Source organism: Tamandua tetradactyla, chromosome X (genome assembly GCF_023851605.1).
Source record: "Tamandua tetradactyla isolate mTamTet1 chromosome X, mTamTet1.pri, whole genome shotgun sequence".
In the NCBI taxonomy this organism is placed as follows: Eukaryota; Metazoa; Chordata; class Mammalia; order Pilosa; family Myrmecophagidae; genus Tamandua; species Tamandua tetradactyla.
In genome coordinates this window covers 43,398,434-43,422,317 of record NC_135353.1, presented here as the reverse complement: position 1 = coordinate 43,422,317, position 23,884 = coordinate 43,398,434, and the positions used below count along the sequence as shown (strand labels likewise).

At 37.7% G+C, this 23,884-nt stretch overlaps 1 pseudogene; it reads left to right on the top strand.

Annotated features, from left to right (window-relative positions):
- Positions 1-22,594: 22,594 nt before the first annotated feature.
- Positions 22,595-23,884, top strand: part of LOC143671794 (BTB/POZ domain-containing protein 1 pseudogene) — a 67,020-nt pseudogene continuing 65,730 nt past the window's right edge.

Below are 23,884 nucleotides of genomic sequence, written 5' to 3'. Positions count from 1 at the left end.
CCAGCCTTAACAAACTTCTTATGGTTTTCCACTTTTGTACTTGTTTTCTTCCTTCTGGAAAGTCATGTCTAGCTATAATTTCTTAACCTCTTCTCTGTTTAATTATGAAAAATAAAAACAGAAACTATAGAAATTAAAATATCAAGTGCCTACCCTGAAAATATTTATTTTTCAAAAAAGAGAGGCTTTGTGTTTAAGTTTTTATATACTGTTCATCCCATTCTAGAGGTGACTACCTATATAAATTCTGGCTGTATTTTTTATCCAAGTTTTTGTACCTGGATTACACATATTTATGTCCATAAAATTAGTTGTGTAATTGTTTTGTGTGATAAAAAATTTATATAAATATAATCATAAAGTATATATAACATTATTTTTTTTCATTCAATGATAAGGTTTTTACTTCTATTCATTGTAAACTAAATAGATATAATTTATCAACTCATCTAATCTTTATTGATGGATATTTTAGATTGTTTTCCATTTCTACCTGTTGCAAAGAGGGCTATAATAAGTATCATTGTATAGATCTCTTTGTAGATATTTATAAGGGATTCTCTAGGGCATCTAGAAGTGAAAATGCACATTTTCAATTTTATTCTATGTTTAACTTTATTTCATTTCTTTTTCAAACTATTATAAAACATTGCTTCCATCAGTATGTCTAAGTGCTCCTATTTTCTTACAGTGTGTCCAATATTTGATGTTGTGATGTAGACCATTCAATTTTTAAATGATATTCATTAGTATGAGTGTACCAAATATATTTATTCCTTCACTTTTTGGTAGACATTTGGTAAATTCCAGGTTTTTGCCAGTTATTAATAGAGCTGTTATGAAGATTCATACATGAGCCTTTATATAGACATGTTTTCATTTATCTTGAATAAATACCTAGGAGTAAAATTGCTGGGTCATTCCATGTTTGGAAATACAGAGTAGATGTAGTTTCTGTATTTTTCCTACTAAGGCTAACTAAACACGCTGGATGTTACATATAAAAGAAACATAAGAAGACTCTAAAAAGTATAGAGAAGAAGGCACACTGGGTAGGTACCTCTTAACAAAAGGAATGGCATAGTGGTGAGTATTCTGGGTTATCTTTTATCTTCATATATCCTGGCTGAGAACAGATGAAGTCTGTAATATGGAAATGGCAACAGGCAGAGTAAAAAGAAACTGACCACTAAAATCTTTGTCTCTCTAACCAAATGACTAGGAAAGAAGCAGAGTAGAAAGGCATAAAATTTTTCTACAATAACCACTCCATTTCACCAAATACCACTGTGCTGGCTTGAAAGGATATATGCCCCCTAAGAAAGCCATGTTTTAATATAAATCCCATTTCATAAAGGTAAAATAATCTCTATTCAATACTGTATGTTTGAAACTGTAATGAGATCATCTCCCTGGCTGATGTGATTTAGTTAAGAATGGTTGTTAAACTGGATTAGGGGATGACATGTCTCCACTCATTTGAGTGGGTCTTGATTAGTTTCTGAAGTCCTATAAAAGAGGAAACATTTTGGAGAATGAGAGACTCAGAGAGGGCAGAGAATGCTGCAGCACCACGAAGCAGAGAGTCCACCAGCCAGTGACCTTTGGAGATGAAGAAGGAAAATGCCTCCTGGAGACCTTCATGAAATAGGAAGCCAGGAGAGAAAGCTAGCAGATGACACTGTGTTCGCCATGTGCACTTCCAGCTGAGAGAGAAGCCCTGACTGTGTTTGCCATGTGCCTTCTCACTTGAGAGAGAAACCCTGAACTTCATTGGCCTTCTTGAACCAAAGTATCTTTCCCTAGATGCCTTTGATTGGACATTTCTTTAGACTTGTTTTAGTTGGGACATTTTCTTGGCCTTAGAACTGTAAACTAGCAACTCATTAAATTCCCCTTTTAAAAAGCCATTCCGTTTCTGGTATATTGCATTCCAGCAGCTAGCAAACTAGAACAACCACAGAAAACACTGTGGCATCTCCCCAACCAACATTAGCAAAAATTGAGTGGGGAGCATAAATTTCTACATTTTCCAGGATGTAGCAAGTTGCCCCAACACTCCAGCTGAGGTGTTACAAGAAAAGGTCAAGTCGTGATCCTGGACTTTCATCCCCGCACTGGTAATGATGCCCCTCCTGCACAGGCTGTCAATAGAAGCTATAGGGGACTTACATGCCCATTGGGAAATTATGAACTGCCACTCTGCTTCCTCTCTAGGTAGTATCATAGGAAACCTGGTGGAAAGCCAAGCCCTTCACCATTGTCCGGTGGTAACAAGGCTATATCAATGCTAGGTACACATGGAACACATTGGGAGCTTGAATTCTCAACCCTTCCCAGTGATAATGAGAAGCCACTTTCTTTAAATGCTGTCCTGGTTTGGAGCTGTTTTGTACCCCAGAAAAGCTTTGTTTTTAAAAATCCATTACTGTGGGTGCAGATCTGTTGCTGGTGCAAAATATTTTGATCAGTTGTTTTATGGAGATGTGACCCATACCACTCAAAGTGTGTCTTAATCCCTTGCCAGAGTCCCTTATGAGAGGATAAAAGGCAGAGATGTTTTGGAGAGAGATTAGGGAGAAAATACCCTGGGAGAAGCAAAGAGATGAAGTCCAGAAAAGAGTCTCCAGTGGTGAAAAAGAGCCAATGAAACCAGCCCAGGAGATAAGGACCAGCAGATGTCACTATGTGCCTTCCCATGTGACAGAGGAACACCAGATGCCAGCATTCTTTCCTCCAAGAAGGTATCCTCTTCTTTTTGCCTTAATTTTGAAATTTCATGGCCTTAGAACTGTAAATTTGTAACCAAATATATCCCCATTGAAAAAGGCAACCCATTTCTGGCATATTGCATTCCAGCAACATTAGCAAACCAAAGCAGGTGTCAACAGAGACTGAGTGGGAATTTGGATTACTAGCTCTAACTAACAATAACAATATGATTCTTCTCTCTTCCCACGCCAGATTGGTGTCATGAAAACCCCACTAAAACAGAAAATTAAAAAAAAAATCTGGTCCCATCATCTCAAGTTCAAAATATACAAAATATACAGATTTCAATGGAGTAATAATTCATAATACCAAGCAAGAAAAAGAAAGATTGAGATGAATGCAAAAAGACAATTGATAGCTATTATGCTGGTTTGAAACTGGTATGTATCCCAGAAAAGCCAATGTCTTTTAATTCAATCTTGTGGTGGCAGGCCTATGGTTGGGTGGGATCTTTTTATTAGGTTGTCTCCATGGAGATGTGACCCAGCCCATTCAATGTGCATCTTAACCCACTTACTGGAGTCCTTTAAGAGAGATACATTTTGGAGAAAGCACAGATAAATGGAGAAACAAAATGCCCTAGGAGATTCTAAGCTAAGAGATGAAATTCAGAGTTTTCCCTTGAGAAACTAAGAAAGGACCTACAGATGCTTAGAGAAAGAAGTGTCCCAGAAACACTAAGAGATGAACCACAGGACACAGAGTGAAGGTCATTGGAATCAGAAGCTGCAAAAAATGAACCAGGAGCAAGGAATAGAGGACACCAGCCATGCTCTTTTCCAGCTAACAGAGGTATTCCAATGCCAGCACCCTTTCTTCAGAGTCCAGTTATCATTTTGTTGGTTATTTTGCATGGCCTTAGAACTGTAAATGTGTAACCTAATAAATCCCCTTTGTAAAAACCAACCCATTTCTGTTATACTGCATTTCAGCAAATTTTTCAAACAGAAAGAGATACCAATTGAGATGAAAGAAATGTTGGAATGACCTGATGAAACTTGTAAAGCAGCTGTAATAAATATGCTCCATAAAGCAATTATGAACATACATGAAAACAATAAAAAATAGTGTCTCAGGGGTGTCAACAAATGATACTGCAGTAACAGGATAAGTCACATGGAAAAAGAATGAAATGTGACCCTCCCCATAGACCATACAAAAAAAATGCTAAAAAAACTAAGAGAATATTTTTTTAAAAAACAGTGTCTTAGCAATGAAAAAATTTCAGAAAGAAACAGAAAATTTAAAGAAGAAACAAATGAAAGGTTTAGAACTGAAATATATAATAACCGAAGTAAAAGCTTAGTGACTGGGCTCAACAACAGAATGGAAAGGACAATTGAAAGAATAAATGAACTGGATGATAGAACAGTAGGAATTACCCTATCTGAACAAAATACATAAAATAGACTGGAAAGAAATTAACAGAGACTTTTGATTGATTTTTGAATATTGAACCAGCCTTGCATCCCTAGTGGCATCCATGGTTTCTGATGAGAAATCCACTGTCATGCAAACTGTTTATTCCCTAAAGGTAAGGTGTTATTTTCCATTGGCTGTTATCAAGATTTCTTTGTGTTTGTTTATATAAATTTAAAATAATCTGTCTTGCTATGGATTTCTTTGGGTTTATCCTGATTATGATTCACTCAGCTCCTTGAATCTTAAGGTTAATGTCTCTTTTCAAATGTGGGACATTTTCAGCCATTATTTTAAAATAATTTGGGGGCCTCATCCCTTTTCCTCCTCTTATGGAACTCTACTAATATGAATGTCTGAAGAAAGGAGTCTTCCCAGGTTTTCATCCTGTCCTTGTTGGTCTCAAGCACAGAATTCATTTGTGGGTTCCAAGAAAAGGTGACAGGCCAAATTGGGCTTCCATATATAGATTTATAATAAGCTTTGATCTCTGATGAAGAAAGTATCCCTTCTTCATTTTTTTGAATTTTAATTATTTTATTTTATTTGGAAAAATGCAACTGTTTTCTAATTCAACAAAAAAAGAAGGAAATATCAAGGCCACTGAAGCCATAGACTCCACATTGGTGAACAAATTCAACTCTTATGGCATAGTGTACAATTATAGTTAACAAATGCAATTCTTCAACACATGTAGTCCCATAAAACAAACATTCATGATCTCAAAGTGACAAGTCATCAGTCCTTGGAAATATTAAAATAAACTTCTGAATATTACAGGAAATTTCTTTCCTTAGTAATCTGAGTTTGAGGAAATTCCATTTTTAACCTTTTTTCTTGTTAATCTAAGTGAAAACTAATTGATGATCTAGTATCCATCTAGTGCATTCTTGATAGTTCTATTGGATTGTCTTGATGTTCTTCACTAATTGCTAATCAAACATATGCACCCTAATTCTCAATTCTAATTGGAGACAATACTCTTTTTTAATGTATTATTTTGAAATGACTTCAAATTTACAGAGACACAGCAAGGATATTACAAAGAACTCTTTTATACCCATTACGTAAGTTAACCAATGTTTAACATGTACATGTTATTATTTTACCCTTTTTAAAATTCAGGGTAAAATAATTTTTAAAAACTTTGCATGCATCATGTCCCTTTATCTATTCATAGAAATGTTAGAAATTACTCAGTCAACACAAGATAATAACTACAATAACAATAAATCTGCTGTAGTCAGCAATTATAGGCTCCTCTTATTTTTGTTCATTCCTCATTTGTTCATCATTTTGCTCAATCTTGAGGGATTTGGAATCCTGGCCACTCTGGCTGCTTCAGTCTGAGGAGAGACACAGATATTATGGGCCAGAGGAATGGCATTGCTTTGCTTGCTGTTGAAGATATCCCTTGCTTTCTGGATGGAGCTGGTCAATGATCACCCTTTGTTAATTGTCCATAGCAGGCCTTGAAGAACTGGGGAGTTCAGTCGACTGCATACCTACTGAGTTTCAGCGTTCAATCAGCATAGGAACAATTCAGAGGCATTAAGTCTCTGAGAAATAAGCTTATCAAGTAAACTGAAAATTGTGGAATTAAGTAAAAGAACTAGAAGATCACAATTAGGGGGTTTATAAATAAATTTACCTACCGATTGCATTGGGAAATAGCTTTTCAAAGACTTCCAATTAGAGGTCACATGGGGAAGTAGATTCCATTTAGCCATGTGGCTTTACTGTGTAGTCTGGAAATCCCTAGGGGCCTCAGGAGGACTTTTGTTTGAGGCTTTGCATACTGTGGCAGTTTGTGAAATCTGACTGAGACCTTCATAAGAATAACCTCTAGAATGACCTGACACCACTTGAACTCTTTTAGCCATAAAAACTTTATATTATTTGATATTTCCCTTTTTTGATGAAGGTCTTTCTTTGAATTCATCACTGATTTACACTTGTTAATAATCCCTTAGCACCACGGAGGCTCATTCCTGAGAGTTTTATCCCATGTAGGGAGGAAAGGAGTGAATTTGTTTGAAGAGGTTGGCTTAGAGAGATACCAAACTTGAGCAATAAGGAGGTTTTCAGGGCTTGGGCATTAATTATAATTAGGCTCAGTTTCATTATCATAGAAAGAAGATTCATGAGTTCAAGTTTTAAGATTGAGGACTTTGCTTATTAGCATATTTTCTTTTATTAGGTAAGGTTTATCTATTCCAGAGGTTTTGGTCATGTTACTTTTGAGTGTAGCAAGAATTACCCAGCTGGAGAGGTTTGATATATTTTTAGCTACAACAAGAGCAGTAGACTTGTGACTTGTCACAAGGAAAAGCTTCTATTTATCCAGAAAACAAATTCATTACAAGGGCGCGTTTATATCCCATAGAAGTATGCAGCTATTTTAAGGTCAAGAGGTCCAAAAGGGCCCTGTCAGTTGAGACACCTAACCTTGTCATGCTTTTACTTTCTTACAAGGGTTATGTAAATTGTCACATAGAGCATGATTTAAATACTTGCCTTGATTCTCAGGTAAAGGTTTTGGTTTTGGGGATTTTTTTTTTGTTTTGCTAGAGTTGAAGATCTCAGCTACAGCTAACCACATGCACATTTAGAAATGCATCAGATTAAAACAGTGGAAATGACAAGGGAATTTGTATTGTTTTTGTGACACGTAACATATTTCTAAGAATAAAAAATAAAACATTTCCATATACCCCCATATTGTAGGCACATAGTACGGTATGGCCCCTTTGTTGCAATTGATGCATGAATATTAAACATAAATGTAAGACATAGTCCATATTTTGCTGTCAGTGTATTTTTCCTATACACAACTATTGTTAACACATTGTAATAGTGAGTTGTTACAATTCATGAAATAATTATAGTGAATAATGAGTAATACCTTGCAATAGTGAATTGTTAGAATTCATGAAATAAAATCACTCTATTTGTATTATTAGCTACAAATCATCATCCACAACAGGTACATTGTGTTATGCAGTCCCATGTTTTACCCTATTTCTGTGCTGGTTTGAAACTTTTATATACCCTAGAAAGACCATATTATTTTAATAGAATCTTGTGGGGCCAGGCTTACTGTCAAGTAGGACATTTTGATTAGATTATTTCCATGGAGATGTGAACACACATTCAAGTTGCTTACTAGAGCCCTTTAAGAGGGAGTCATTTTAGAGAAAGCACAAATGTTTGGATCTGGAAAATAAAATGGCCCAGAAAATGCTAATCTAAAGGATGAAGTCCAGAGTATGCCCAGGAGAAGCTAAGAAAGAAAATACCCCAGAAGAAACCACAGGAGCTGAGAGAGCCATTTTTAAATCAACCCAAGAGAGAAGGGCCAGTAGATATTGCCTGGATGCAACCAGAACTTCTTCAGTGAAGGTATCTTCTTCTTGATGCCTCAATTTGGACATTTTCATGACCTTAGAATTGTAAGTAGTAATTTAATAAATCCACTTTGTAAAAATCAATTCATTTCTGGCATATTGCATTCCATCAGCTTTAGCAAACTGAAACAGATTTTAATAGAAGAGAAGTGAGCACTGTGATTTGCAAAAACCAAAAAAGCTGGAATGGCTTTATAAATGGATAAAGTGACTACATTGGATGAATTGTGAGATTCTTGATAGAGAAAGTCTAGATTGCTTTGAAGAGACTGTTGGTAGAAATACGAATGTCGAATTTACTTCTATTGAGGCCTCAGAAAAGATGAATGTGTCATTGCAAACTGAAAGAAAGGCAACCCTTGTTTTAAAGTGCCAGAGAATCTGGGAACATTGAGTCCTACTGTTGGGCACAAGTTAGAATTTGAATGTGATGGTCTGGGATACTTTGCTAAACAGATTTTCACATGATATGTGAAAAATACAGCTTACAATAACATGTGACAGAAAAAGGATAGGATAAGAACTGAACTCTTGGGTATAAACCAGAAATTGATGATCTGGGAAATTCTGAGCTTTCAGAAAGTAAGACCCAGAGAACAATGCCCATGTCAGGATTTAACCAAGCATGGAACCAGTCAGCCATTTCAGAAAAATCCAGAATTGTAAATGTCATTATCCAGAAAGGATTTGTGTTAAGTACTATTGTCTAACAGTTGTGAGACCCTGTATGCTGCATGCTAAGCCAACAAATATTTTGCAAGCTCTGCATGAACATATCCACTGCCAGTCTGGACTCAAACGGACAGAAAATGGACAGATTGACAGAAAAATGACTTCAAAGAGAGAACCACGGAAGCTGAGGTCTAGAGCCAAGAAGTTTTGGGCGAGGAGAAAGGACTCATTCATGGACATGGAAAGGTTGAGTTGCCCCAGAGGCAGAAGGCAGGCCTTCTGTCTCATTGTTTGGGAAGAGTGTTGCCACCTTAGGCCTCAGAGAGATTGGACACATTCCCTGGGAATTGAGGAGATCCTACCCAGTATTTTGAAGGGACTGAGCATTTTCCCAGAGATGGCAAGGTGTCGAGGTGCCACCCAGAAACTTGAGGAGGGTGGAGCTGGGATCAAAGTGGTGTCCTCAATGCTCCTGAATATTGTAATCCTTACCCCAGTTTTTGCAGAGAGAAGAGCCACTGTATAAGCCCTTGGAAAGGGTGAGACTTCTGCTCTCTCAAGCCCTAAGTATAAAACATAATTCTATAAATGACTCTCAGACTTTGAATCCTAATGGAGTATGTTCTGCAAGTTTTCTGAATTGTTTGCATCTGGTGAACCCTGTTTTCCTTCCAATTTCTCCCTATGGAAATTGGAACGTTTATCCTGTGACTGTCCCTCCTTTGTTTTTTGTCAGCAGATAATTTGTTCTGAAGTTCACAAGTCTACAGCCAGAGGAGAATTTTGCCTTAGGACATATGAAACCTGTAGCAGATTTTGATGGGACTTTGTACTGTTTTTACTTTGCATTGTAGATTTATTGTTACTGAAATCACTTAGTCTTTTATGATATTGTGAAGGAATGGATGTGTTTTACCTGTGGAAGGAATATGTCCTTTTTGAGTCCAGAGGGTTTAGTATGCTGGTTTGAAATTGTTGTGTACCCCAGAAAAGTCATGCTCTTTTAATCCAATCTTGAGGGGGAAGACCTATTGTCTGGCAGAAACTTTTGATTAGGTTGTTTCCATGGTGATGTGACCCCCAGCCATTTAAGGTGGGTCTTAATCTGATTAATGGAGTCCCTTAAGAGGAAACATTTTAGAGAAAGCACAGATACTTGGAGACAGAAAAGTAAATGCTCCAGGAATGCTAAGCTATGAGATGAAATCCAGGGATTGTGCCAGAGACGCTAAGAAAGAAAGTACCCCAGCAGAAATCAGAAGGACGCACAGGAGCTGATGAAAGCCACTTTGAAGCCAACCCAAGAGAGAAGGGCCAGCAGATGGTGTCATGTGCCTTCCCATGTGATTGAGAAACATGGACACATTGTATTCTTTTCAATAAAGGTATCCTCTTGTTGATGCCTTAATTTGGACATTTCCATAGCCTTAGGATTGTAACCTGCAACTTAGTAAATTTTCTTTGAAAAAGCCAATCCATTTCTGGTATATTGCATTTTGGCACTTTAGTAAACCACAACAATTTCCTTTCAGTAACATACCAAAAACTTCCCCCTTTGAACCACTTTCACATACATAATTCAGTGCTGTTTATTACACTCACAATAATGAGCCACCATCATTTCTGTCCATTTCAAAAACACTTATGATCAGCCTAATCAGAAATTTTTCTCAAATTAAGAATCACCTCCTCATTCTCTACCAACTTTCTATATCCTGATAAGCTATCTTCTAAATTCTAACCTTAAAATATTGCTCATTATAATGAGTTAAGAGTAGTGAGATCAGGAAATAGTCATCCTTTTGTGTCTGAATTATTTTACTCAACATAATGTTTTCAGTGTTCGTAAATGTTGTCTCATGTGTCTGGACTTCATTCTTTCTCACTGGCAAATAATGCTCCATCATATGTGTGTATCACATTTTGCTTACTCGTTCATCAGCTAATGAACACTTGCATTGCTTCCATCCTTCAGCAATTGTGAATAATGCCACTATGAGCATCACTGTGCAAATGTCTGTTCAAATCTCTTATTTCCATTCTTCTGAGTATATACCTAGTAGTGGGATGTCTGGGTCACATGACAATTATATACCTAGCTTCCTGGGAAACAGCCCAATATATATATATATAATCCATATATCAAACCTTTACCAGATAGGTGGTTTTTGATTATTTTCTTCCTCTGAGTAAGCTACTTTTTCACTTTCTTTTCAAAGTCCTTTACAGAACAAAAATATTTAATTTTGAGGAGGTTCCATTTATCTGTTTCTTCATTTGTTGCTTGTGCTTTGGGTAAACAGTCTAAGAAACTACCTCCTACCACAAAATTTTGAAGATGCTGCCCTTTATTTTCTTCTGGATTTATGGTGTTACCTCTCAAAATTATATCATTGATCTTTGAATTAATTTTTTATAAGGTGTGAGACAGAGGTCCTCCTTCTTTCTTTTGGATATGGATATACAGTTTTGCCAACACCATTTGTAGAAGAGACTATTCTCTCCTGACTAAGTGGACTTTGCAGGCTTGTCAAGTATCAGTTGGCTATAGATGTGAGGGTCTATTTATGAACTCTCATCTCAATTTCACTGGTCACTATATCTATCTTTATGCCAGTACCACACTGTTTTGACCACTATAGCTTTGCAATGTGCCTTAAATTCAGAAAGTGTGAGTCCTCCAACATTGTTCTTCTTTCTCATGATGATTTTAGCCCATTGCCATGATGATTTGGAGTGCCCATTGCCATTCCAAATAAATTAAATAATTAGCTTATCCATTTCTACAAAGTATGCTGTTGAAATTTTTATAGCAATTACATTGAATCTGTAAGTCAATTTGGATAGAATTAACATCTCAATGATATTTAATGAATGACAAATATCCTTCCATTTCTTTAGGTCTTCTTTGATTTCTTTTAGCAATGTTTTGAAGCTTTCTGTTTAGACTTCCTTTACTTCCTTAGTTAAACTTATTTCTAGATATTTGATTTTTTAGTTGCACTTCTAAGTAGCAATTTGTTTTTTATTTCCTCCTTAGATTGCTCCTTATAATTTATAGAAAAACTACTGATTTCTGGGTGTTGATCTTTCACCCTGCCACTTTGCTGTACTCATTTATTAGCTCTAGTATCTTTGCTGCAGATTTTTAAGGATTTTCAACATGTAGTATCATGTCATCAGTACACAGTGAGAGTTTTACCATTTCCTTTCCAGTTGGATGCCTTTAATTTATTTATTTATTTATTCATTTTTTGCCTAATTGCTTTGGCTAGAACTTTAAGCACAATGTTCAATAACAGTGGTGACGGTGAACAACCTTTCTTGTTCCAGATCATAAAGGGAAAAGTTTGGTCTTACTATTGAGGATGATGTTAGCTGTGCATTTCCACTATGTGTCATTTATCATGTTGAGGAATATTTCTTCTTTTCCTATCTTTCAACGTGTTTTTTTTTTCATCAAGAAAGGATGCTGGATTTTATAATCTGCCTTTTCTGCATTGATTTAAATTATCAAGTAGCTTCTCCCCTTTGGTTTGTTAATGCTGTATATTGCATTGATTAATTTCTTGTGTTGAACCACCCTTCCATTCTTCAGACAAAACCTACTAGATCAAAGTGTATAATTCTGTTTGTGTGCTCTTGGGATTTGAGTTGCAGGCATTTTACTGAGGACTTTTGTGTCTATATACATTAGAGAGATTGGTCTGTAATTTTCTTTTCTTGCAGTATCTTTATCTGGCTTTGATATTAGGGTAATGTTTGCCTCATAGAGTAACTTAAATAATGTTTCCTTGTCTTCAATGTTTTGGAAAAGTTTGAGCAGGATTGGTATTAATTTTTCTTGAAATAATTGGTAGAATTCACCTGTGAAGCCATCTTGTCTGAGAATTTTCTTTACTTGGAGATTTTTGATGACTAATTCAACCTCTTTACTTGTAATTGAAGTTGAGATCTTCCATTTTTTCTGCAGTCAGTGTAGGTTGTTTTTGTGTTTCTAGGAATTTTTCCTTTCATTTTCAGTGTCTAATTTGTTGACATGGTATCCTCCTATGATCCTTTATTTTCTTTGGAGTTAGTGCTCCCCACTCTCATTTCTAATTTTATATATTTATATCTTCTCTCTTTTTTTTCTTTGTCAGTCTAAGTAAGCATTCTAGTTTGCTAGCTGCCAGAATGCGATATACTAGAAATTGAATGGTTTTTAAATGGGGAAATTTGATAAGTTAAAAGTTTACAGTTCTAAGGCCATGAAAATATCCCATTGACAGCAAGTTCATGAAATGTCCAAATTAAGGCACCAACAAGGGGTTGCCTTCACTGAAGAAAGGCCGATGAATTTCAGGTTTTCTCTCTCACCCGGAAAACACATGGTGACTTCTGCTAGCTTTCTCTCCAGGCCTCTTGCTTCATAAAGCTCCCCTTGGGGTGTTCTGCTTCTTCATCTCCAAAGGTTGCTGGCTGATGGACTCTGCTTGGTGGCTCTCTCAAAAATGCTTTCTCTTTTAAAGGATTCCAGTAAACTTATCAAGACCCATGTGGAATGGGTTGAGTCACGTCTCCATGTAATCAAGTTAAATACCCACAATTGGGTAAGTCACATCTCCATGGAGATAACATAATCAAGTTTCCAACCTAGACTAAAAGGGGAATTAAGAGAAATGATTGCTCCCATAAGACTGATTAAGATCAAAACATGGCTTTTCTAGGGTACATAAATCCTTCAAAACCAGCGCAGTAAGGGTTTGTCAATTTTATCAATCTTGAAGAACCAATTTTTGTGCATTTGTTAATCCTTTGTTTTGTTTTCTTATCTCAATTTCACTTATTTCTAATCTAATAATTGTTATTTTCCCCATCTTCAGGCTCTTTCTTTCCTAGATCCTCCTTGTATGTAGTTAGGTCTTGAATTTTAGCTCTTTCTCATTTTTTAACTTAGTCATTTAGGACAAAAAATTTTCTGAAAATGTGAGCTTTGATATGTTGTGGTCTCATTTTCATCCATCTCAAGATATTTAATTATTTATTTTGCAATTTCTTCTTTGACCCACTGATTGTTTAATGAGTTGTTTAATCTCCATATATTTGTGAATTTTCCAGTTCTCTTCCTGTGATTGATTTCCAGCCCCATTTCACTATGATCAGAGAAAGTGTTTTGTACGATTTCATTGTTTTTATATTTATTGTGGTCTCTTTTAGGATCTAACATCTGTTCTCTCTTTGAACATTATTCATGAGCACTTGAGAAAAATGTATATTGTGCTCTTTTTTTAAAACTTTTTTATTGGGCAATATAACTTACATACTTATATGTAAGTTCATACTTACATACTTCATGCTTAAAAGCAAAGAAATTTTAAAAAAGCAATAGTTTTCAAAGAACTTTTCAACAAATTGTTACAGGACAGATCCCAGAGTTTGTCATGGGCATACAATCCTCTCAGACTTTTCCCTCTAGCTGCTCCAGAGTATAGGAAGCTAGAAGACATAAGTATTTTTTTTTATCATCACAATTGATTTTTTTCTTTTTTGTGAAAAATAGCATATATTACAAAAAAGCAATAAATTTCAAAGCACATCACAACAATTACTTGTAGAACAGGTTCCAGAGTTTGGTATGGGTTAAAATTCCACAATCTTAGGGTTTTTTCCTTCTAGCTGCTCTAAGATACTGGAGGTTAAAAGAGATATCAATTTAAAGATTCAGCAATCATATTCATTTGTTAAATTCTATCTTCTCTGTATAACTCCACCATCACTTCTGATCTTTCTATCCCTCTCTTTAGGGATGTTTGGAGTATGGACCAACTTTTTCATGTTTATCAGGATCTTTCGTTGAGAAATCTTCTGTATGTATCTATTAGAACTAGTTCATTTATCATAGTATTCAAGTGCTCTGCTTTCCTATTGATCTTCTGCCTAGATGTTCTATCTATTGATGAAAGCCGGGTATTGAAGTTTCCAACTATTCCCTTCAGATTAAGTGTTTGCCTCATGTATTTTGTGGTATCTTGGTTATGTGCATAAATATTTATCCTTGTTATTTTTGGTGAATTGCCCCTTTTATTAATATATAGCATCCTTCTTTGTCTCTTATAACAGTTTTGCATTTAAAATCTATTTTGTTCTATATTGGTGTTGCTATCCCAACTCTCTTTTGCTACTGTTTCATGTAATATCTCTTTCCAGCTTTTCATTTTCAACCGACTTCTGTCCTTGTGAGTTGTCTCCTGTAGACTACATACAGAAGGGTCATACTTTTTAAAATCATTCTGCCAATTTGTTTGGGGAATTTATTCATTAACATCGAATGTTATTACTGTAAATGCAGCACATATTTCCTCCACTTTATCTTTTGGTTTTATGTGTCATATCTTTGTTTTGTCTCTCTTTTTACCCTTTTAGTTACCCTTACTGATTATCTTCATTTCTACACTTTCTTCCCAGTCTGTCTCCTGTCTTCTCTGTTCAGCTGGCAGAACTCTTTTTAGGATTTCTTGTGAGGCAAGTCTTTTGTTGCTGAACTCTCTCAGTTTCTGTTTATCTGTGAATATTTACCCATTGACCCCCAAATTTTGAAGGAGAGTTTTGTTGAATAAAGAATTCTTAAGGGGCATTTTTTCCCTCTCAGTACCTTAAATATGCCGTATCTCATATGGCTCATGCACTGCTTTCTCACCTCTGGTTTCTGATGACTACTCAACAGTTATTTTTACTGAGCTTCCCTTGTATGTGATGAATTGCTTTTCTCTTACTGCTTTCAGAATTCTCTCTTTATCTTTTGTATTTGATATTCTGATTAGCATGTGTCTCAGAATAGGTCTATTAGGGTTTATTCTGTTTGGGTAAATTGCACTTCTTGGACATGTATATTATTTCTTTGATAAGAGTCAGAAATTTTTCAGCTTTTATTTTCTCAAATATTCTTTTGGCCCCTTTTCTCTATTCTTCTTCTGGGACATCCACGAAGTGAAGGTTTGTGCACTTCATTCTGTCCTCTAATTTCCTGTGACTCTATTCAATATTTTTCTCAACCTCCACAGGCTCCACCCCTATCAAATCAATTTTGAAGCATTGGTCACATAAAGCCCTATTCATGATGACTAGAACCTCAATTCAGAGCTAGAATTCAGTTACCCAAACTCACTGATCATGAAGCACACTCGGCCCTTAGCCATGCCCTTTCCTGCTCCCAGGGATTAAAGCCTTCATGTACCTCTCCATTCTGGGGCTGGCAGGTATGGTCCATCCTTAAAGCTACTTGTCCCCAGGGTGGGGAATAGGATCCAGCCATTGCCATGGAGGAATTCACTCTACTTCTTTGTTTTCTATTTGTATTATTATTATTATTTTCCTTCAGCTTCTCAGCCTCCCATCTTGCTCTTTCCTGGATGCTGTACAGTGCTCCCCTAGTCTCTGAAGCCCCAGAACCATTGTTTAGGACGTTTTTTGCTTGTCCAATAATTCATTTTGGAGGAGGGGTGTGTCCTATAGCTCCCTACTGCTCCATCTTCCCTGGAATTCTGCTTCTTCATTTTTTAAAGTTATCTTTGCTATTCATTCTCTTCCATATATATTTTATGCTTCAGAGTGTCTAAGCTCATTAAAAAATCTTGCTGAGCTTTTGAATGGAACCTACACAAATTTATATATTAATTTGATAAGATTGAAGCTTTAAGATATTTTAATCTTACAACTCATAAGTGTGATACATTTTTCTATTTATTAAGATATCCATTTTTGTTCTTCAGAATTATTTTGTAATTTTTTCCATAAATGTTTTAAACCTTTTTTACAAAGTGATTCCTAAGTAATACATTTGTCATTTTAATTGCATCATTTTTCTGTCATCTTCTAATTGATAGTAGCCTGTGTGTAGCACTGATTATTTTTGTATGTTGAGATTCAGTAGAACAGTGTTGCTGAACTCTAACGATTTTAAATGCACATTTTATTGAATTTTCTTTCTATAACTGCTTAACATCTGCACAGCATCGTTTAATCACTTTAGAATTCAACTCTTATGTCTCTTATTTATTTTTCTTGCCCTGTTGTATTGGCTAAGATATCCAGAACGACGTTGAATAGGAGCAATGAAAGTGAAGATCTTTGTCTTTTAACTAACTTTACCTAAGGATGCATATAGCAATATACTATTAAGTACAAGCTTATTGTAGGCTTATATATAAATTGTTCTTCTTTTTCTAGTTTTTGGAATAATTAAGTTCATTAATTGTATTCTTTCTCTGTGTGTGTATGTGTGTATATATATATGGCTATCTATTGCCCTTACAATATACCTTTTACTGCATCCTACATGTTTTAATATGTATGCTTTTTTTGATAATTTAGTTCTAAATAATTCCTAATTGCCAGTAAATTACTTCTTTGAATTATATTTTATTTAGATTTGGCATTTATTTTACAAGTGCATGGGAGTGTCTAGTTAACTTTGATTCTAACATTTATTATTGTATAATATAACATATATACAAAGCAAAGAAAGAAAAAAGAAATAGTTTTCAAAGCACTCCTCAACAAGTACTTACAGGACAGATCCCAGAGTTTGTCATGGACTACCATACCATCATCTCAGATTTTTCCTTCTAGCTGCTCCAGAACATTGGAAGCTAGAAGGAATATATATGTTTTATCATCACTTTCTTTTTTGTGAAAAATAACATATATACAAAAAAGCAATAAACTTCAATGTACAAGGCAACAATTAGTTGTAGAACAGATTTCAGAGTTTGATATGGGTTAAAATTCCACAATTTTAGGTTTTTACATCTAGCTGCTGGTGACTAAAAGAAATATCAATTTAATGATTCAGCAATCACACTCATTTGGTAAACCTTACCTTCTCTGTATAACTCCACCATTAGCTTTGATCTTTCTCCCACTCTTTAGAACATTTGGGCTATGCTCCTTCTAACTTTTCATTTTGGAAGGACTGTCAATAATAAGAGATAGAAGGATGGAACTAGCTGATGTTCTGGAAAGGCTGGCTGCTCTATGTTTCAAGACTTATCTGGTCCAGGGACCCATCTGGAGGTTGTACATTTCTGGAAAGTTACCCCAGTGCCCTAGCTAACATTTTCATATTGATTTCTGATTATATTGTATTGTAGTTTAAATCTGTTTTCAGTTCCTGGGAATTCATTGCTACACCTTTCATCTTCCCTTTCAGGTTTGATTTTTGTCATTGCTTCTGTGTTCTTGAAAAGAAAGCACATGCTCTGTTCAGAGGGGTCCCCAGAAAGGCATCAGGGTGATAGTGTTAGAAAGAATGCCACACCCGAAACAGAATAAATGCTCACCCAATTGTGGGAAAGAAAATAATTTATTCAGAATCTTGCAAGAATAAGTGCCTAGCCAAAAAATGGTGGCTTGTGCATGAAACAATAGAATGCCACAGGCATTTATATCCTAAGCCTAACATGCAGGCCCTTCCCCTATTTCTCCGCTGATTGGATACACCAAAGGTTACAGTTCATCTGGATAGTCTAATTTGAATTTCCTGTGGAAGGTTCCCACTTTTGATTGTGCTTTATATTTCAATGACTCTGGCTGTTACTTAAACATTGTTTCTACCTATTTGGTGCCAGTTCTATGCTTACATCAGAGGCACTCTCCTTCCCTACCTGCAAGACCAGTTTAAGCTGTCTTACAGCCCTTTCCTGCACAATCTTGAATAAAAGCTAAACTTAATTTTCTTACAGATCTCCCTTTTCTTTGTGAACTCTTTTAGTTTTCACATATTAGTCTTTAAGAGCCTTTTCATGCTTTTCATCATAGGGGTCTTCCTTTTTAAAGAGATACAGATTGTTCTGCCTGTGTTGAATAGGCATTTGCTTGGTTAAGGCAACCTCAATGAATCTCTGATCTAACCCTTGGACACATGGGATAATGCAGCACCCAAGAGCTGTGAGTACCCCAGCTATGATGATTAAAGCAGTTAGCATGGACAGTGCCATCTCCTTCCATTTCTTAGAACAGCTTTCTAACCGTATCATGAGGGGGATATCAATACCAGAATTTTTCACCAATTGTTCAGATAAATCCACTAAGCCTTGCTTAACTTTGGTGATAATTCCATCTGGGGCTTTATTGTTGGGGATAAATGTACAACAACTACCCCCAACCAGAAGACAAATGCATCTCTTTTCAGCTGTCATGCCTAGGGCCATCCTATTCTTCCACGTCATTCAACCAGTAGCACCCAACTGTTCTGGATACATCCTTAATTGCATCCTTGTGTAATTGATAAATATTATTGACCAGAATAAGGATGACTCAAATCTTGCAGCTACTTGATTCCTAGCCTTAACTCATCAGAATTCCCCTTGGTATCCTTATCATTAAAGGAAACAAGTAAACCTTTCTTTTTCCTTGGGTTAGAACTTTCTTCTCCCTTTCAAATTCCAGGGTGAATAGGAAGGTCAATTGGGCCAGAGCATAAGCCCCTTCCATTTCTTAGGTAGTATGGGTCAGAGGATACCCTTTCCATAATACCATCAAAGACTTGCCTGTAATATGGTTAAACTGGAGAAATTGCCTGTACTGTCCTCAGTCACATTCCATGCTTGGGTACACTAGGTCCTGGAGCCCTTCTTCCCATCTAGAGAGATAGCTGTGTTCCCTCTAAAGTCAAGTGGTTTTCTGGACTGAGGTGAGAAGCCGGTATGGCCTTGACATTTTCACCCCTGAATGGAAGGAAAAAAGAGGACAATGTGCAATTTTCAGCAGGAGCAGTGTTCTGAAAAAGAAGTACTATGCATTTGAACTCCTTATTGTGTTCCTCCATATCCACCTGAAAGGACACGACAAGAACATTGGGTCAGCCTGTTGTGCAAGCATAACAGTTGTCTTTGTCTAGACTTTGGAGTGTTTATTTGATCCATTCCAGTCCAGGCATTTGTATCTCTGTATCCTGACTCTATTTCTCAAAATTTTCTGTTCTGCATACCCTGACAACTTTGGGATCATTCTGCATTGGAGAACTAACCTCTAGCTGATGTGCTTAGGCACTATTGAAGAGTTAATTGCAGAGGGCATTATTGGTGTCAGGGACAGGACTTGTAGCCTGAACCTTCCTAGAGGGTCTTTTCCAATGGGGTCTGTCCCCATCCCATATATTCTATCAGCTACCACTGCATCTCTGCTGCCACCACCTGCTGGATGTTTGCTGCTTTCTTGATGGTTATCATCATCAAGCTACACTGTCTTTAGGTCTGTGAAATCAATCCCATGTTCATGGTCTGTCCTTGAAACTGGGTAGTCCATCATACTTCATTCCAGGAGGGGCAAGGAGAGGCTCAACTGTAACAACTCCCCACTGGTTCTGGACATAAGTACTTGTTTTTCCCACTCAATTGCTGTTGATTCATTAAGTCTCAACAAGCATCAAATGTTAGGCCTAGATGACAGAACCCCTTCCCCACAAGAATGTAACTTATCCCTGACAAATATTTCAGAAAACCTCTCTTACTCGAAACTGCCCAGTCCAGCATCTCCTTCACCCTCCGTCAGCCGCCCTCCTGTGATAACCTCTCATTATTCTGCCTCCACTCTCTTGAAAATGCATTCTTGTATAAACTCCTGTGGTAGTTAGATTTAGTTGTCAACTTGGCCAGATGAAGGTGCCTAGATCTACTGCTGTGAACAGAAGCCAATGGCATGTGAACCTCATCTGTTGCTGATTACATCTGCAGTTGGCTAGGAGGTGTATCTGCTGCAATGAATGATGTTTGTTTTAATTGGCTGGTGCTTAAATGAGAGAGCTTAACATAGCACAGCCCAAGCAGCTCAGCATACCTCATTTCAGCACTCACAGCTCAGCCCAGGCCTTTGGCAATGCAGAAAGATATCACCCTGGGGAAAGTTGTTGGAACCCAGAAGCCTGGAGAGAAAGCCAACAGAGATCACCCTGTGCCTTCCCATGTAAGAAAGAACCTCAATTGAAAGTTAGCTGCCTTTCCTCTGAAGAACTACCAAAATAAATCTCCTTTTATTAAAAGCCAATCCATCTCTGGTGTGTTGCATTCTGGCAACTAGCAAACAAGTATTCCCCTTGTTTACTATACATCCTTCAGCATTTATAACCCTGCATGCCTAAGGCAGTGTTTAAATGTAAATCTTAAGCTTTACCAATGGAAAGCTACCAACTTCAAACTTAGCTCCCTTTTTCTGAAAACTAGCCAATAGGGGCCTGCCTAACCCTTGACCCCCCCAACTCCCTAACTCTAAGCCTTAAATACCTTATCCTCTGCCATCTTACGGCAGCCTTATCTCTCTTTCTGTTGAAATACTGCCTGGGCAGCTGTGTTTTTTTTTTCCTTGAAATAAAACCTTTGCCTGAACTCTTTTGTCCCACCTTCTTCTTAGTGAGTCTGCTAAGTTTGCCTTTCATCACACTGCGCAGTTTGGAACTTTAAACCTTCAGTTACATTCATCATCAATCTGACAGGGCTTGTTACTTCCCCAATTTGGAAATTGGGTCTCAGAGTCCTCATCTCTCTTCCTTGGGTAAGATTCTTCCTTGGCCAGGGTAATTGTTAACTATGTTAAATTAAAATAAAGAATCCAAACCCCAAATTCAAAAACCCCTTCTGCCTTCTCAATGATTGCCTCTTTAACATAATTTTTAAAGGATCTGAAGTTGGAGTCATTTCCCAGGAATCTGATTGCATTGTTGGGTATTTATTGCCCAGCTTAGGTATTGGTCCTTTCACTCAGGTGTAGTGAGTCCAACCTTCCTCTGCCAGCTGGATGGCCATTTCAGTTGTCAACATCCTTCCCAAGCCCGTTGGAGTTTGGAGTTTTTCCACAATTTGATGAAGACCCAAATGCTGGGTTGGTGTTGATGGGCAGTAAATTCAAAAGGTGGGTCTGGGCCAGCAAGCCAAGTGGCCTGAGGGATGAGAAGAGGACAAAGCCGGTACATAATTCTTAAGGAAGGGGTCCTTTGCAAAGTCAGCTGCTTGCATGGTCTGTTCTCAGGCAAAATTCTCCTCTTGTGCTGGACCTATAAAACTCAGAATAAGTTATTTGCTGCCAACATACAAAGGACAGACAGTCATAGGATATATATTTCCATTTCCATAAGGAGGAATTATAAGGAATACGGGGGTCACCAGACCCAAGCAGTTTCAAAAACCTACAGGGCAAACTCTATTAGATGCCAAAGTCTAAGAGTCATTTATCTTTGGGTTTTTAGAAAGCAGCAGTACCACACTTTCCAACAGCCTATGCACTGGTCTGCCTCTCTCCAAATGGAATCCTCAGGAACACTGTGGAGACTACATTCCTCTTGGCTTCACCCTCTCTAAGCATCAGGCCCTGCCCAGGTCTTCTGCCATCTCTGGGGCACATGCCCAACTCCTCCACTCGGTGGCAGCAAGGCTCCCCAATCCCCAAGAAATGTGCTCAGCCCTCTCCAAGGCCTGGGGCAGCAACATTCCTCCACCACAAAGTGGAAGGCCCATCCTCTGCCTTTTGGGCAAACTTACCCTCTCCAAGTGCTTGGGTGGGTCTGCTCTCCCAGCCCAAAGACTTTCTGACTTCACACCCCAACCTCTATGGTTCTGTCCCTGGAGCCACTTTTCCTCTAGTGTGTCCCTTCCCTGTCCCTCCTGGTCCTGATTGGCAGCGACTCTTTTGCATACAGATGCTGAAACACTATCATTGGCTTTCTATCTAGTGGTCTCAGGTCATGCCCACCAGCGAGTCCCATGGGTATTATCAGGTTCCTTCCCAGCAAGTTACTCCCAGCTTCTGAAATGTACAGCAGAGGACTTATAATTGGGTTATCTTTCCAACAGATATTAGTAGGTTTGAAAATGGGGGCTTTAAATATTTCTCCTTTTACCCCCAAAACTGTGAGGGAGCTACTGGAGAACTTGATTTCCTTTGGGATATGGGTCACAAAAATTGAGTTGCCCCAGTGTCCACCAAAAATGTAATTTTTCCCTGATATAGACCCACCTTTAGATTTACCAAAGGCTCCCAGTGGGCTCTTGGGAAGAGGAGACTCTGATCTCCCTAAATTTCAAAATTCATCAGGGTATCAACTAACCTTCTTTCTTTAAACTCAGGCATTCCCTTTTGAAATGACCAGGTTTCCCACAGTTATAACACCCTGCTGAGACTTATGCCTTCTTCACTCCTTTTTTCCCTTTGTCCCAGACCGTTATCTCATCTCTGCCTGTATCCTCCCTGCTTTATCTCTAATCCCTTCTTGACCATGTGGTCGACCATGCTCAACATGACCTTAGCTTCTTGCTTCTGCTTTCCTCTTCCCTTCTCACAACCCACTATAAAAAATGGCATGGCAGGGGAAGCCATCCAGTCAAGTGACTTGGCTTCTGCACTTGGCAGGCAACTTGGGGAACACGCAGCCAGCATTTGCACTGGCCCCTAGGCCAAGCCTGTCCCTGCTGGCCATTCTCTGGCACTGTTCCCCATCCCCAGATGGGCCAGCAGCTGCACAGTCCTGGGAGCCCGGGGGTGGGACAAGTTTGGTGGAGGAATTTGGGAGCTTACAGGAGGGAGCCAGGTGGGTGCCAAGCCCATGTTCTCAGCCCCAATGCCTCTGCCCCCCAAGTTTTCCATGTGGCTCTAGCTTGCCTTTTACAGCTCTGACACTGAACAATTCCAGGCACCCCCCTCTCACCTGCTCCCCACTTCCCTCTCACACAGCACCTCGGAGCAGGCAAACAAAAAATGAAAGCACATTGCTGTGCCAAAGAAGATGATCCTGTATCTGAAATAAAATGTGAATGCAAAGAAAGGGGCCCAATTGTGTCTCAAGAGCTGCCATCATGAGTAAATTTGAATACAGCAAAACATCATAACTAAAATACACTTTGTGACTATCTCAATAACTCTTCTTGTGGTTTATCCCCCCACTCATCTATTTTCTGTATCTTTTTCTGAATGTCAGCTCAAGATCCCTTTACATCCTTGGGCCACAGAACTATCAGGGTCCATTCCTGAATATTTTTTCACCTGGTCCCTCAACTTTTTAAGGTGAGCAGAAGGAGTTTTGTTTAAGTTCATTCCTCAAAAAAATGTAATACCCAACAAGATTTTGCTGGAAAAGTTGCATAAAATTTGTGGCCAATGTTCAAGAGATTATTTAAGCATTTTTTTTTTTTGGCTCCCAAATGAAGTCTTCAGTTTAACCAGTAATCCCTTGTGTCTCTTTTAATAACCTATCCTCTCCTTGGCTTAGCCACTTGCCCAAATAGATCAGAAAGAAGGTATCTTTTCTGCCACCTCAAATAATGCTAACATTATTGTTCAGAAATAGTTGGCAGGACCTGTCAGGAGACACCATAACTCTCCTAGGAGTCCAATTACTGCACTGACACTTTCATCAAGACTGAATTTCTACAAGAAAATGCTCCCACATCAAGACAGTTTTACTCACCCATGTGTTTCACTCTTACCAGTAGCAAGTCTGCAACTCCCTCATTTGACAAAGGGATTTATTATAAAGAAACCCAGACTCTGCCACTTTGAAATAGTTCTATTGAACTAAAGAGACAAAATTAGAAATTTGCGGGAATATCAGTAACTCTGGGTAGCTTCTTCAAGTCCCTTTTTAGGAC